At 42.4% G+C, this 15,399-nt stretch overlaps 1 protein-coding gene across 4 annotated transcripts in view; it reads right to left on the reverse strand.

Annotated features, from left to right (window-relative positions):
* Positions 1 to 14,583, reverse strand: part of AMOT (angiomotin) — a 59,348-nt gene extending 44,765 nt beyond the window's left edge. For 3 of the 4 annotated variants that reach the window (XM_036840518.1, XM_036840517.1, XM_036840515.1), the window contains exons 1-2: positions 14,182 to 14,583; positions 6,021 to 6,098 (exon numbers count right to left, since the gene is read on the reverse strand). The gene's annotated coding sequence lies outside the window, so the exon portion shown is untranslated. The other variant, XM_036840516.1, reaches the window with a different exon arrangement.
* Between the last annotated feature and the right edge of the window lie 816 nt (positions 14,584 to 15,399).

Here is a 15,399-nt window from a genome sequence, read left to right on the forward strand (position 1 = left end):
CCTTTGGGGTGCAACATTTAAACTGCTATCAGTAGCAGGAAAGGTGAGTGAGGCTCACTGGCCCACATCCCAGAAGGGAAGGCAGTCATCAAAAGGTAGATTTTAGACAAAAAAAGAACACTCAGTGAAGCTCCTGATTTAACTGCTACAGCCTCAGAGGGGCAGAAGAAAACCCAAGCTTCTTTTCAACCAAGTCATTAAGTACTTCTTGCATCCTGGCTATTCCACACATTTGCCAACCTTGTGCTAAACACAATGAGGGATACAAAAGACGCACAACACATAGTTCCTGCCCTCACAGAGCTTACAATCTGATCAATGGCCCATCCATTCTTACTGGAGTAGCAAAAGTGATTGCCCTTCTTCACACATAGCAGCAACTCTTCTCCAAGAAGATGCCTCAACTTGCTTTCTCAGCACTTCCACTGCCCCGGTATCTCCACAAAAGGAAACTACTGGACTCACGTTATAGAGACTAGATGCAAACGCCCACCAGATATAGATCTGACATAGTCCTCATTTCGAATTACTCCTTTGACCCTCAGAAAAGCCCTGCAGGTCCAACCAAAATGGTTATGAAACTGAAGGGTTTGTGTTTAGGTGAGAGGCACATGTTCTACATTCCTATTTTCTGCCCTGGCTTAGCCATGACTCACTCATATCGCTTAAAGGAAAGCCTTTAATCCGCACCAGGGACACCATTTGAGGAGCAAAGCAATGCAAAGGAAGCACACAAGCGTCCCTGTATTTTGGGAGCATGTCCAAAACATCCAAGTTTAAAAAAAAAAAAAATCCACAAAACCACACAGTGATTAATTGAACATTATTTCCTTGCAATGTTGCCAAAAATAAAATGAACAGATATACAGTGAACAAACATGGCAATTTGTCTTTCCATCTTGTTTTGGTCCAATGTATAATCACAAGCAAAAAGCAAAATCATCTCCAATATGCAAGGTAATTATTTTTGGGTGTCTCCCCTAATTTCAAAACAGAGGAACAACTTCTAATTGGAATCAAAGCTGGGCTATTAACAGAGCTATGGTAAATAACCGCCGTGCTTCTATTGTCCAATTTTGAACAAAACAGTTGTCTTTTTTTTTTTCTTCAACTGAAACACGCAGAAAACAGCCCAAGGCTTTTAAACTTGAGCCCCTGGTGAGAAACCACTACAATTCTTCTCCAGTACTGGCTTGCTCCTGACACCCAGCTCCTCACCAAGAAAACTTTACATATCCAAAATCTTACTCTCTTCCTTTAATTTTGTCCCCTCTCCTCCATATCCTTTTCAAAACCCAAACCACTTTATGTCAACCGGACACAGATTGTCCCTCCCCACCACCCCGCCCCCTGGCCTTTTTTGTTTCTGTTTAAAAGAGGAAAAGAAATCCGTCTAAGAAAAAAAGCTTTGCTGATTCCTCTCCAGTTTACTGATTTTTTTTCCTTAAAGAACTTATGTTCATCTACATGATAAGAGTCACATAAGAAGGGGAACACTACTCCATTTATTTACTAGAGAAAGGAAAGGAAAAGATTCCTTGTCTCACGCGCAAGAATTAAAATAGTTATGAACTCTGCAACCTTTAATCTGCCCACAGCTTTAATCATGCCACTGCCAGGGGTCTGACATCATCTTCAATCAATAAAATAACCTTGTTTCCCCTGGACAAACAGACTGTCCCTGAGGATACTTGATAGGGGAAGAAAGGATATCCATGGTTCTCTCTTTAAAAATGCAATTTGAATCTATGTATTCAACTCTTTTGTAACAACAACAGGGCAGCAAGGCCAAGCTAAATTCTTACTCCATTTGCAGTCATCGGCCACTCCCAGTATACCTGAGGGGCTGAGCCAAAATGAAACACATTAGTGAGAGCCCAGATATTTCCCAAGCCAAGACCCAGAAAATCAACATTACAAGGTGGGCAGGGCAGACCGAATTCCTACCCTTCAATTAATTTTGAAATCTGCCTATAAGATCTTCTTTCTATCCCTTCTACCTCCTCCTCCTATTCTGCCCCCACCCCTCACTCCACCAACCAGGATAAAGAATCTAAGTCTAGGAAACCTGTTTCTCTGCTAAATCTTGGTCAACTTGTTTCATACCATTTTACTTCCAGCTAAATGGAAAGAAGCCAGTTCAAAGTTTCCCCTATACCTACGTGCATGTATTTGTGCATAAAACACACACACAGCCTCCACCCACCCACACACACCCACACACACCCCCCCCACACACACAACCTCCCACACAAAGATGCAAAACAGCCCACTGAATTCTCTCATGTCCTCTCATGTTGGTCCATATTGTGGCCTGAAGTGTCCTAGAGAACAGCTTTCCCAAGAGTCCTGCAATGCAAGATACTAATTGCTTCCTTTGGGAGGTAAGAAACAATGGTCCCTTTGCAGGTTATCCCTAAACTTTCACTGGGTAATGGGCAGGCAGTATAAATACCATGGTTAAAAGCCTGGGTCTAGAGTCACACTGCCCAAGTCCAAATCCTGGATCTATGACTTACTAACTGACTTCATACATGTCTCTTGATCTCCCTAAGTCTCAATTTCATCATCTGCAAAATAGGGCTAACGGTGCTCATACCTCAAAGGGTTGTTATAAAGATTAAGGGAAGTAATCTACGTAAAGTGCTAAGCTCAGAGCCTGGTACATAGTAAAGGCTCAATAAACATTATCTATGAATATTATTATTTCAAAGGGGTCTTCTTCTAGAAGGGTACAGCAATTTTATGAAGTAAGGGTTTTTTCTTTTAAACCCTTTGTTTGCAACTCAGTCTTTTGTGCAGGTGTCCTTAGATAAGTGAAGGCTAGAAGTAGAAAGACTCTTGGGAGACCACCTAGTGCTTCAACCCTCTCTTTCTATAGATGAAGCTGCCAGAGCTTAAAAGTGGTCAGAGCCAGGACCAGAGTGCAGGTTTTATTACTCCTAGGGTAATAGCACTTCCACTACAATATATTATCTAGCATATTAGCTCGTACATAGAAGATGCTTAATAAATATTAATTAAATTGAATCGACTCTGGTTTTAACAGATTATAAACCTGGCTTAATGCTACATTCAATTTTCCAATTCCATTGTAAGTAAAATGTTAATGGCAGGAGGGAAAATTCAAAGACGTAAGAGGAAGGCGTTTAGCCAGAAGTCTGGCAGAAGGACCCTGCAAAATCTCTCCTCTTTAGGCCACGGTATGCAGGTAGGTTGGAGAGCAACAGGAATCTCCACTGATCAATGTTTCCAGGACCCTGTTCTAGGTCTTGTTAACATCATACCAACCTGGCACTTGCTGTTATTTAAGTTCAGCGCTAGCTTAAGAACAGGCTTTGAGTCGGCCCCACCTCTTTGCTCCTATCTCTACTTCTATCTAGATTAGGTTGGAAAATTATTTTAAGGACCACAATAAGTCCTTGGCATTTCCAAATCTTGGATCAGTGTCAGTTATCTGTTTCGCAGATGATAACTCAAGGCGTGGTCAATTTGGTAGTTTTACTCTTCTGAACTCTAAAACAATTAGCTTGAACATGGTAATAGGCAACAAAGGTGATTAACCCTAAAGTGTACATGAGCAGTGAAACACTGAGTAACAAGGAGAATCCTGTTGCCACCACCCCTCCACCTCCCTCCATGCACACCCATTCCAAGGGAGGAACAGATCACACCATCATGTCCTAGTTCTTCTTGCCTCAGAAAAAGTATAAACAGTCCATGAAATCAGATTGAGCATAAACTGAGAAAAGTTTACCAATCTCCTGTCTTCACTGGCATACTACCCACTTTTATTTTTACTTTGTTTTACAAGTAATATAAGCACAACATGCAAATATTGAAAACAAAGAGAAAAAAACCACTCATAATCCCAGCACCTCAACCCAAGCATTGTTAGCATTATAGAATATTTCCTTTAGTTTTTTTCCTATGTGTTTTTGTATTCTTACAAAGCAGTGGAATATTAACGTACATATCAGTTTGGGTCCTACATTTCACTTGGTCATCAGCACTTTCTCCATGCTGTGGCATAGACTTCTTAACAAACATTGTGTGTAATAGTCCATTAAACCAGTGTATCAAGATTCACCGACCCATTCTCCAATTATTAAGAGATTTAAATTGCTTTTCATTTTCTGCTAGTCTAAATCATGTTACAAAAACATCTTTGTGATTTAGCCTTTTTTTCAATATTTTGGATTGTTTCCTAATGATAGTATCCCGGAAGTGAAATTAATGGGTCAAGGAACATGAATGTTTTCAGACAACCCACTAAAAAAATAAATAAATAAAACTAACAAAACACCAAAGCCCCATGAAATCTCTCCATTTAATGAAAAGTTCTCCTGCTCCCATTTTTCCACCAGAGCAGAGCAGGACTCCTGGGAGGGAAAGAAGCCAAGAGGAGCAGTGTAGTATCCCAGTGGCTTGCGAAATGGCAGAGTGGAATGTGGGCTCCCCTGTGAATCCAGCTTGCATGCACTTGCCCCAAATTGCCACCCAGCCAAGAAGCTAATTAGTAAAAGCATCAGGTGGGTGAGAACAGGTTCATGGCCTGTAATGGCTGATATCATGTTTCATTTTTGCCCTTGGAAAGATCTGACAGTCAGCTCAAAGACATTCAGTTCTAGTGACCCAATGTGCTACATTCTGAGACTTAAATCTGTTAATTTTCAGAACCAATCTTCAATATATTTTAAAGGGTATTTTGCTGTATAGAACTAAGCATACATGACCCATGAGCCTGTATGTGTACCTCTATTTTCAACCATGGTTAAAGAGGCACATTTAAGGTCAGCCTTGTTTAATATTATATGACTAAGTGGCACCTGTCTTACATGGTCAATGTGTTATAGACAGAGGTTTATTTGCAGATCTGACCATAAAAGTCATCCAGTCCTAAGGCAGGGGAGGCAACTGGCCAGAGATGCCCCCGGCTTAGCAAGAGCAGACACAACAAGCATTTCTTTCCTGGGCTGCTTTGTCAGAACTCTCAGAAGAGGGCAGTTCCGCTCTCCACCTTCTCCTTGAAGACTTTTCCCTAGTCCTTCTCCATCTTCCCCCTGCCCCCAGCTCTGCTCAATATGGAAATTTAATTCTCTCTTCTCAGTCTTCCTACGGGACTTTGGACACACATCTCTATCACAACATTTATCACCATATTTTCCACAAACTTTATTGAGCACTTACTATAGCCAGGTACTGTATAGGCCCTAGGATGGATAAAAAGGAGAAATAAAAAAGAGTCCAGTCCTCAAGGAGCTCCCAGTCAAGCAGAGGGGTCACAATCCAATGGGAAACCAGAGGTACGAGCAGATAGCTCAGGCAATGCAGAGGACCCTGCAAAAAAACTCTGGGCCACCTGAACAAAACTTCCTAGAGGAAAAAACTCATGAGCTGAGTAGGAGACATAGAATCTGATAACCAATGTTGGGGAAGCTGAAAGGGGAGGAGTCAAAGATAGGTTGATATACATCTTGGAGAGTTATTAGCATATGGATAACAGGTAAGGTCAAAGAGTGGGCTGGATCATACATATAGAGTAGGAGCAGAACAGAACCAAGGATGAAGCTAAGGATAGACGCCTGAAAAAAAGTGATCATTCAAGGGTCAGGTACTTTGCAAATGTGGGAGTGAGAGAGAAATTCCTTTATTTACACTGCACGGGTTTTCCCCCACATACCTTCAATCTAGACCTTGTAGTACACCGCTCCAGGGACAGAAGTCCCCAGTTACAATGCAGAGAGAAAAAATGAAGTTAATTCTTGTCTTTTATGCTTCTAAGTACCCAGGTAGAAACCATTATAATAGGCTGAGCCAGAAATGGAAATTGCAATCTTAGAGGGCATGGACCGGGTGCATGATTTTCCTCTGTATCCTTCCCAACACCTAAAATATCAACTGGTACATAAAGCATGCTTAATAATTGCCTATAACTTTCCAAAGACTTTGCTAGAGGCAACAGAAAGAGAAGAAAAGGAATGAAAGACATAGAATAGCGATAACAATAATACTCTTACCTTAAGTTTCTCAGCCTTTCTTCTAAGGAGACAAGAGCTCTTTCACTTCTGTTATCTTATTTGTCCTTCTCCGCAGCTCTGTGAGGAAATAAAGGCCGATGTGATTAATTCCATTTTACAACCGGAGAAGCTTAAGTCCAGGACAGATAGCTCATGATAATTAATTTGACCAAGGTTTCACTCTGGCTTACTGGTGAGGTCAGGATCAGAACCCAGGTCTTGTGACTTCCTGCCCTGTGCTGGGTTACTAGACACAAACTTCTACAGAACTGACTCTCCAGTTATTAAGAGGACAGTTCACAGGAGAAATTCATTAGGAAAGCAAATTCCCTAGGGACTCCAACAGTCAGTCAGTCAGTCAGTCAGTCAGTCAGTCAGTCAGTCAGTCTCTCTCTCTCTCTCTCTCTTGAGCAAGCCAGTGCACTGCACCTGTAAGAAAATATCTAAGACATTTCCCCATACCAACACTAAAACGGCTGGATGTAATCGTTCACAGTCGTGCTCCACTAACATAATTGGGAGCTCCCCGTTTTGTTGTACCCCTTTTGAAGGGAGCTCCATCTGCCTTCAGTCTGGTTTTTGTGTCTGAGTGGGGCTCAGGTGCTGATTGCAGGTGTGGCATCCAGCAGGTGCATGGACAGAAGCCAGCATTTCATATCTTCATACCAAAGGGCCTGAGTCACTCCCCAAAGGCAGCTGCTCCTCCTCCCTCTGACTTGCAAGCCCCAGGAGCCTGTCTCGACTGAGTTGCCACTGCAAAACTAAATCTAGACCCTGACTTCTCAGGAAGGGGTAGGGTGAAATCAGTTAAACTACAAATTAGATAACTCAGCCAACTCCCCCACTTACTCTCCAGAACTAGTGCAGGCATATGCCGCAGGCATAGCATCAGGGAATATATGTACAGAATGACTGTCCCTTACTAGTTACGGGGGAAAGGAAGACTACAGCAGACTCATATTACATATATAGCTACAGAGCACTTATTCTATTGCAAATGGCCTTGAACCCTCAGGAGCAAGTATTCATTTCCCTAAATAAGATAGAGTACAGTAGAAAGAACATGCTAGAAATCCTGCACTCCAGTTCCCATCATAACCACTCTCCTTCAGGCTGCCAAGGGAGAACCACTCAGTGTAGTCACAAAAAGTACCAGGACAGAAAAGTCATCACGTTGTCCTAATGGAAGCCTAACTGAGAGCCTGAGGCAGACAGAATGTTCTAGGGGGTAAAGGGGGGGGTCACCAAATTTTTCTTAGCTCCAAAAATTTTTGTTTTAAAAAGAAAGCAGGGGCTTCCCTGGTGGCGCAGTGGTTAAGAATCCGCCTGCCAATGCAGGGGACAAGGGTTCGATCCCTGGTCCCGGAAGATCCCACATGCCACGGAGCAACTAAACCCGTGCGCCACAACTACTGAAGCCCGCGCACCTAGAGCCCATGCTCTGCAGCAAGAGAAGCCACCGCAATGAGAAGCCTGTGCACTGCAACGAAGAGTAGCCCCCGCTCGCTGCAACTAGAGAAAGCCCACGCGCAGCAACAAAGACCCAACGCAGCCAAAAATAATAAATTAATTAATTAATTAATAGTAAATAAATTTATTTTTTAAAAAAGCAATTTGCCTCCACCAAACACACACACACACACACACACACAGAGCAAAGAGAAACTAATTGTAGGAGGAAAAAAGCCCCAAATGTTATTTTAATAGAATGGTTTATTGTCATTTGTCATATTTCTTCAATTCATATGGGAAACTCAAATTAACAAGCTTTGGTTTACAGCCCATGATCCAGAAAGTAAAACTGGCTACTAAACTAAAATGTGATCACTGTATATAAACAGAGTGAAAGAAAAATCTGAACTGAAAACCTAAATGTAATAAAGAGGAGATTAGATTTCTTCAAAATAGGCAATCTAAATAATTTTCCCCATCTGTGATTTTTATCTTAGTTTGCTATCACATGGAAAAGAATGTCATTAATACAATGCAAATCCATGCCCCTTGAAAACAACCAAAATGAGTAAGTGATGTACTAATTAGCTTCCTAATGGGGAAGGTTTTAATTGAACCATTCTATAACAACCTTCATCAAAGTTTCCAGGGCAACTTCATAAAAGGATGTCAAACCTGGCCCATATTTTTATCCCCTTAAAAATAATTCTCAATGCACAGAAACACGGAAAGCTTATTTCTCTTCAATGCTGTTAACACTCAGGCCACTACATTTTCTGATGTCAGCAATCTCCTTCCCACAAATATTCCAAGTATGCACCACCGTCATTCTCCTTTCAATTATGTGGTTTCTCTGCTCCTTTACTGATTGAGTCCAGGCCTCTCGGATAATGAGAAGCATGTGCAGGGAAAATATGCTCTTAAAAAACACATACATCAGTTTCATCTGCATTATGAAAGGGGGGGGATCATTTGTCCATATCAAAAGGATCAAAATGTGAAGTTTGCTATGGGATATATAAAGGAAAAAAAAAAGATCAGCATCAATGCCTAAAGTTGGGGGGCAGTTATTGTGATCTGAAGCAACACCAAAAAGAATAAAGAGGACTCCCCCAATCCACCCTTTCTAGCTTGGCCACATTTATACTTAATGTTATCTTAATGTTGCTTTGGGGGGTATTTAAGTTCTGACATACACATGGAAATGAGCCACGAATTGTACAGCAAGCATAAATATTCCATCATTAATAAAAACCAGCTGTGTATAAAACACTACAATGGCTGGGTTTCAGTTACTGGCTATCATCAGTATGTGTCACAAGCAAATGTTACTCAAAACTTTCCCCCTTAAAACACACACACACACACACACACACACACACACAGATACATGCAGAATTTTTTTTTTTTTTTACTCTTTTTAATCTTTTGGAAGAGCTTTGAAGAACTCACTGATCTCTATGGCACATACCAACTAATGTCTCTTTTTGAAGCTATTTTTCATCACCCCAGCAGATGCCAGAGTCCTCTTATTAGAACTTCAACTTACCACATAGAATGACAATGCTTAATTTTTTATAAAAGCCAAGAGGGTCAATAATACAAATGTTGGGACAATCGATTATAGTCAGTAGGGCATTTGAGGCACCAAAGGGCACTGTATAAGAGAGCAAAGCTCATTAAAAGTGAACACCTGCTCAGAACCCTATAATAAGCCTGCTCCGCCATCATGCAGACACCTTTCATCCAATGACCTCAAAGCATGTGCCTAATATGAAGCATGCCTAAACACCTCTGTGAAATATTAATATCCTTGCTTCCCAGAAGGGTAACTGAAGCTCAGAGCATCTAATTCATTTACCCTTGGTCACATGTCAAGTCAGAAATGGTTGGGCAGAGAAACCCAGAGCCTGGCTTCAAGTCACGCAGTCTAATGATATTTCATGGAGTTGGGGCAATAGTGAAAGTGACTTAACAAATGTCAAGGGCAGCCTATACAGTTAAAAAAAAGTAGATTTTCAAAAATCACCTTAGGAGATGTTAGCAAATATATCCATCTGCATTTTCCCCATGAACACATATCATAAAAAATGTTCCTGTACTTAACTTGGTACTTTCTAAGTACTAAAACCCATACTTTACTTTCCTATCCTGGCTAATGAAATTTAATCTAATTTATGAAGAGCCATTGGTTTCCAGGAATGAGTCCATCCAAAATTGGAGATCATACGTATACTATACCTTCATTATCAAAGGAAAATTAAAGGACCGTGTAACTGAACTTTCATTATATGGTAAAGCCTCAAATGAAGAACCTCTTATGTGTGGGTCATCCTGCTACACCTACATGTCTTTTATTTAATTATCTAAAGCCCTTAGTTTCCTTACTATTATTTATTCTAATGTAAACATATTATTTTCAAAGCTATTAAAAATGTTTGTGCTTTCCCGCTTTTCCTTTCTCATTCGGGAGATTTCATAGTCTACCCAAATTTGTACTCTCTTGATGGGATATCATGATACAGTGATTTAAGAATCATTGCTAATGATTTAGACAAAGTAAACAGTGAATCCTAGTTTTCTTTCTGCTTAAAAAGAGTGGAGGAAGGGTAATGAGGTCAAGGGGAGTAGAATTAAAAGCCTTGCTACATACGTGAACACCCTAAATTACAGAAATGGTTTAGGGATTATGTACTCAGTCAGGTTCTGACTTCATTCCTCCACATAGGTTTACAAAGCTAAGTCTTAGGTGAGCTCTTTTTAAAATTTAAAAGCAGAATTGTACATTTCTATGACCTTCACTCTGTAAAATTCATACAAGTACAGAAACAAGGACTTGAAAGGAACTAGGAAAAATGAAAACAGGTGATCTGTTAGGATGATGGGATTCTTGATGAAGTTCTGGGCAGGGTCTTAGCTTTTTAATTTGATATGTCGGTAAAATACAAAACACAATGCATTTATATTGATATATTGATTATTGACATCTCCTTAGAGGTCTTTTTTGCTTGTTTTTTTGTGTTTTTTTTTTTTACATCCAGGTGACTACATGATTGCACTTCTAACAACCGCTGCACCTCATTCTAGTAGGAATCATTCACATTCACACCAGAAATCGAGGCCTAAGAAGAGAACCATAAGCTTTTGATAACTGGTTCTCAAAATCACGCTGTCCAATCCCCCACAATTTACAGAGGAGGAAACTTGCTAAGGGTGGTAAACTGATTTAGAGTTGGGCCCAGAGCCAAGTCCCTCTCACCAATAGGCTCACTAGGAAAGCTTATTGTGGATTCTTTGATTAAAAATGGCATCAGTTGCTATTATTTTCGACAGCCTTGCTAGATACATGAACAGAATACCAGAAAAAAATTTCTGGATCCTTGGGTTATTCAAATACAACAACTAGAATTTAAATCTTTTACCTATATGGGATAGAGTCCCATCCTTAGACTTACCAAAATCCATGAAGTCTGATATATTTCCAGAAAATCATACTAGCTCTCTTCTACAAGTAGATGTAGGCTGGGGCTAAACGTGGCCAGCATTATTACAAGCCAGAATGATTTAGACAATTAACTCCATGCCATGTAACTAAAAGATTTCAAAGGCCAAATAATGGCCTCACTTAATTCAAGAAATAATCATGACAACAAAATTCTAATGCCTTCCTTTATGCAATAAATATGTTTCTGAGCAGTCTCAGTTATAGTGAATTTTTATATATCAAGTCATAGTTCAAAGGCACTAACTAGGAAAGCTATTTCTTTCAAAGAAAACTGTAGTGAATTCTTTTATAAAGCAAATGACCTCCTATTTTCCTGCTTTTTTCTAGTTCAGATTTTTGTGTGTTGTGTGTGGAAGGGGAGACATCCCTCCTTTCTCTGTTTTAAAAGGGGTCAGAAGCCCACCATGGAGGAGAGTAAAGCAGTATGGGCAGCTTGTTTAATGCCCCCTTAGTTCCTGAGACCAAATTCTAACCTTTGACTTGGGGGTGGGACCCTAGATTTTGGACCAAAGTCCACAAAAGGCAGCAAGAAACGAAGAAGTAAGCAAGACTAAAGACAACACATCATAGTAAACCACCAACGAAAATTCCTGGAGACAGGAAATCAATGGAGCACAATTCTAAACAAATTGGTTTAGTCCCAAGCTAATTAACTTGTCAAGCAGATCTCCAAACCCACTCAATCCATGGGGGAAAGAGGTGATGTAATAGGAGATTTGGGAACATTTACCCATTTACCATCCTAAAAGGCTCAGCCACGACCACACACACCTCTCTCCACTCCTTTCAGTGGGTTTAAGCTGGGCTTAATGGGTGCAAAGGACAATTTCTTCCAGACAGTCCCTAAGAATAGACTGTTCTCATGCATTCCAAATGCTCAGTCTCCATGGAGGAGGCTACCTGGTCACAAACATTTCTCAAGAAGGAATATATCCTCAACACTTCCTCATTGGTAACACCCCCTCACCCCAACAAAACACAATTTCTAACCATCCGGAGAACTTTGGGGCACTTTTGGGGGGAGAAAGGAAAAGAAACCTTAAGAGGAAAGTAGGAGAATGTGAGAAACTCCTCTTGTCTCCAAATGGAAAAAAGCCCTTAAAAAGTTGGATCAGAGGAAGAAAGGGGGATGGGGGAGAAGGACTGCTTAATTACAAAGACACCCTTTTAAAGAAGGCACAGGCCCTGGGAGAGGGCTCTTAGGAGAGGCACAGAAGCCGATGTACCCACTTAGATTTCTGGCACTCAGTGGGACCTCAAGGTCATAGCATCCATCCCTCTGCTTTCTGAATAAACTGTTCTTAAGGCATTCTAGAAAGAGACTGATTCGTTCTTTACAAAACTTCAGAAAAAGCAACTCCACAAAACGCCTTACTAATGCATTAGTCTAATAAATCCTACTTCATAAACCAGAAATGAGATTTCAATTTCCAAATCCAAAACAGTATTGAATGTGAATTTTTAAATTCCCTTCTAAAATCTTTTAAATAGGTAAACAGATCCACAACTTTCACGTAAAAGTTACTCTACATATAAGCATGGTCAGAGGTTTACTTCATATCTAGACTATGAAGTAAGAAAAAGCACTTTCAATTTTACGGAGCCATAGACTTTTCCAAAGAAAGAAGTATCTTAAAATGAAGTATGATGTAGTGCCAGAAAGTGTCTGTAAATGACACCGGATAAACCCATACAGAATAGCTGGAACCTGAGTTATCATCTGTAAATAGATGCAACTACTCTACAACCACCTGGCTATTAAAATGTCCCAGGCCAGTTATAAAATGTAGTTTGGTCAGGCCAACTTTTCCTTTCCAGCTGATCTGAAATATGATAGCCTTTAAAATTGTCACCCTGTAGTGTTCCTTCTCTCCTTCCTGCTTTCTTTTCCTCCATTAAAACTAACTAATGAAATTAGGTAAAAATATAAGTAAATAATTTGTTCCCAAATAAGCAATGTGTTGGGGACATCTTTGTAACTGGTTTTTGAACACCACCATTCTTATAAGTTTGCCACACTTGCTCAATTGGAGGTAGGTGGGAGATGGGTGAAGATTTATCCCACAGCCAAAATGGTATTTCAAACTGCTCTTAGCTAGTAAATGAGGGTGCTGAAAGGTCTAACTGGGAAAGCTTCACAAAGACTGTCCTAAGAAAGGACTTTTCACACAGCCTAGTTCAAGGAGACTTACACACACTTAGCCCTCCATTATTGAAGATTATGGTGACTAATTATCTTCCTCTCTGAATGGGAGAAGAGGGTTATATTTTTAAAAGCTTTAATCTGCCTCCCGACTTCTTCATGGGGATGGGGGAGGACAGGGAGGATGAAGGAAAACTAAATTAGATACTTGATACACAAGGTGTCAGAAAATTCTAAAATACATGCTAGAGATTGGAAATGCCGTTTTTCACAAACTGCCCTTTCCTCTCTCATTTAATTGTACTTAGTCCCTTGCTGCAAATTACTACTGATATTATATTACTATTAGTGGCAATTTACCAGGGATTGCTCAGTCTACAAAGACTGTCACTTTCCCTCTCACTTTTCCTTCTCTTCATTTGCATATACTGATAAGTCCATCTTGCTGTTGAAGCACCTACGTACAGTGACCCAGGCTTGGGACCCTCAACACACCTGCATGATCAGGCAAAACTAGTTACTAACATCCATAAAGCAAATAAGGGGCAACCCTCTCCTCAAGACCACACACACACACATATACCTAAAAGAGTGTAGCACTGCAGATCACTCCAGGCTAAGGCTTCAAGAATTCACAGCCCCTGGCGGAGGCGAGTGTAAGCCCCCACCCCAACCCCAAGCATTAGGAGTAACGCATCTAACAATCTGAGATAAGCGCGTACATTCCAGATGAGCTAAACGTAGCTCAAGTTTCCTTTGGTCTTTAATTCCTTTTGTGCTTAATGACCTAGAGACCTACAAGGACCCCAGGAGGCAAGAAAGTAAAAGTACCATCTAGTAGTGGTACCCATTAGCATCTCTGTAGGACGGGGAAAGGTGCGCAGACTCTTTAACCTATTTAACTTGCTGCACATCCCGGAAAACTCTCGGCCAGCAAAGTAGAACACAGGCATCCCCACACGCATCTAGATTGACTCACTCACGCCGAGGTTACGATCAAGTTCATGCCACCATGGATTCCTGCCCCAGTTCCCCGCGAAAAGTAACCACGCGTCTCCTACCCCTGAAGGCAACGAAGACAAGGTGACGACTCTGCTCGCTCAAGTGGCTTCGGTCCCGGGCCAGAGGCCAGGGATAGGCAGGAGGGAAGCCCCAACTCCCGGCTGCTCCCCTCCTCGCTGCTCCGTCCGGGCTCTCCTTGGTGGCAGTGCACAGGCAGGATACCGGGCCGGAGGGTGGAGCAGCGGATGGTCCGAGGCGAGACAGACTGGAGGTGGGGGTGGAGGGGGCTGTGAGAACTAAGAGAAGATGAGGCGAAAGGGAGCGGAGATGGAGGAATAAATCAGGGGGTCTACCAGCTTAGGCAGCCAGAAAGCTCCTCGGAAGGAAGGGGCGTGACTGCGATGAAGGCAGCTCCTGGGCAAAGGATTGGAGGTAGGGGAAGGGGGACGAACGGGTGGCTTTTCTTCTTGCGGTGAGCGGCTAGGACCGCCCAGGAGCCGGGGGGCGGTGGATTGGGGAGTGGGGCGGAGTAGAGGGCGGGGAAAGAAGGGAGGGAGTCGGCCTGTACCCTCGGGGCGGGGGGGGGCGGAAGAGAGGCGGGGCTAGGGGGCGGGGAAGTTCAAACAATTGAACGGCGGGGTCCGGCCGCTCCGGCGAAAGCGTGGGGGGGGCCCTCACTCTGGTCCTCCCACTAAAGTGGTACGACTCGGTTACAGTAGCCCTGAGAGTCTAAGCAAGGACTGGCTGGGAGGAACGAAAGGGTTTTGCAAAGACTCCAATAATAGTGTACGGCAACAGCGGAGCGGAGTCGCGTGGGAGAGCTAGTGCAGCTCCCCGCCCCACAGCGGGAGGAAGAAAAACAAATAATAGAAATGCTGAAAAGCAGCTTCTCGCAAAGGTTGCTTAAAATAATTCAGGAAGGAGCAGCGATCCTTCGTTTTCCTTCCCCTCTTGCTTCCTATGACCAGCAAGCCCCCCACCCAGGTCGCAACTCGGCGAGACACCCTCCTTTCTTCCTCCACTCCCTCTAGCCACCCCCTTCCTCCTCCGCGCCACCCTGCGTCCCGGCCCCCCTCCCGTTGGCAGGCCGCGCTGGCGGCAGGGGTGGCGTGGGCGGAGCTCTGCCAAGCCTCCGCCTCTGGGGCGGACTGAGAGGGCCGGCCTGGGCGGAGCCAGCCCTGAGGAGTAAGTCCCGCCCACCATTCTTTGGCAGCTATCGGTTGGCGAATCCTGGCCTAGGGTTCCTTTGCGATTGGTCACTTGAGTCGTCGATCCGA

Source organism: Balaenoptera musculus, chromosome X (assembly GCF_009873245.2).
Source record: "Balaenoptera musculus isolate JJ_BM4_2016_0621 chromosome X, mBalMus1.pri.v3, whole genome shotgun sequence".
Classification (NCBI taxonomy): Eukaryota; Metazoa; Chordata; class Mammalia; order Artiodactyla; family Balaenopteridae; genus Balaenoptera; species Balaenoptera musculus.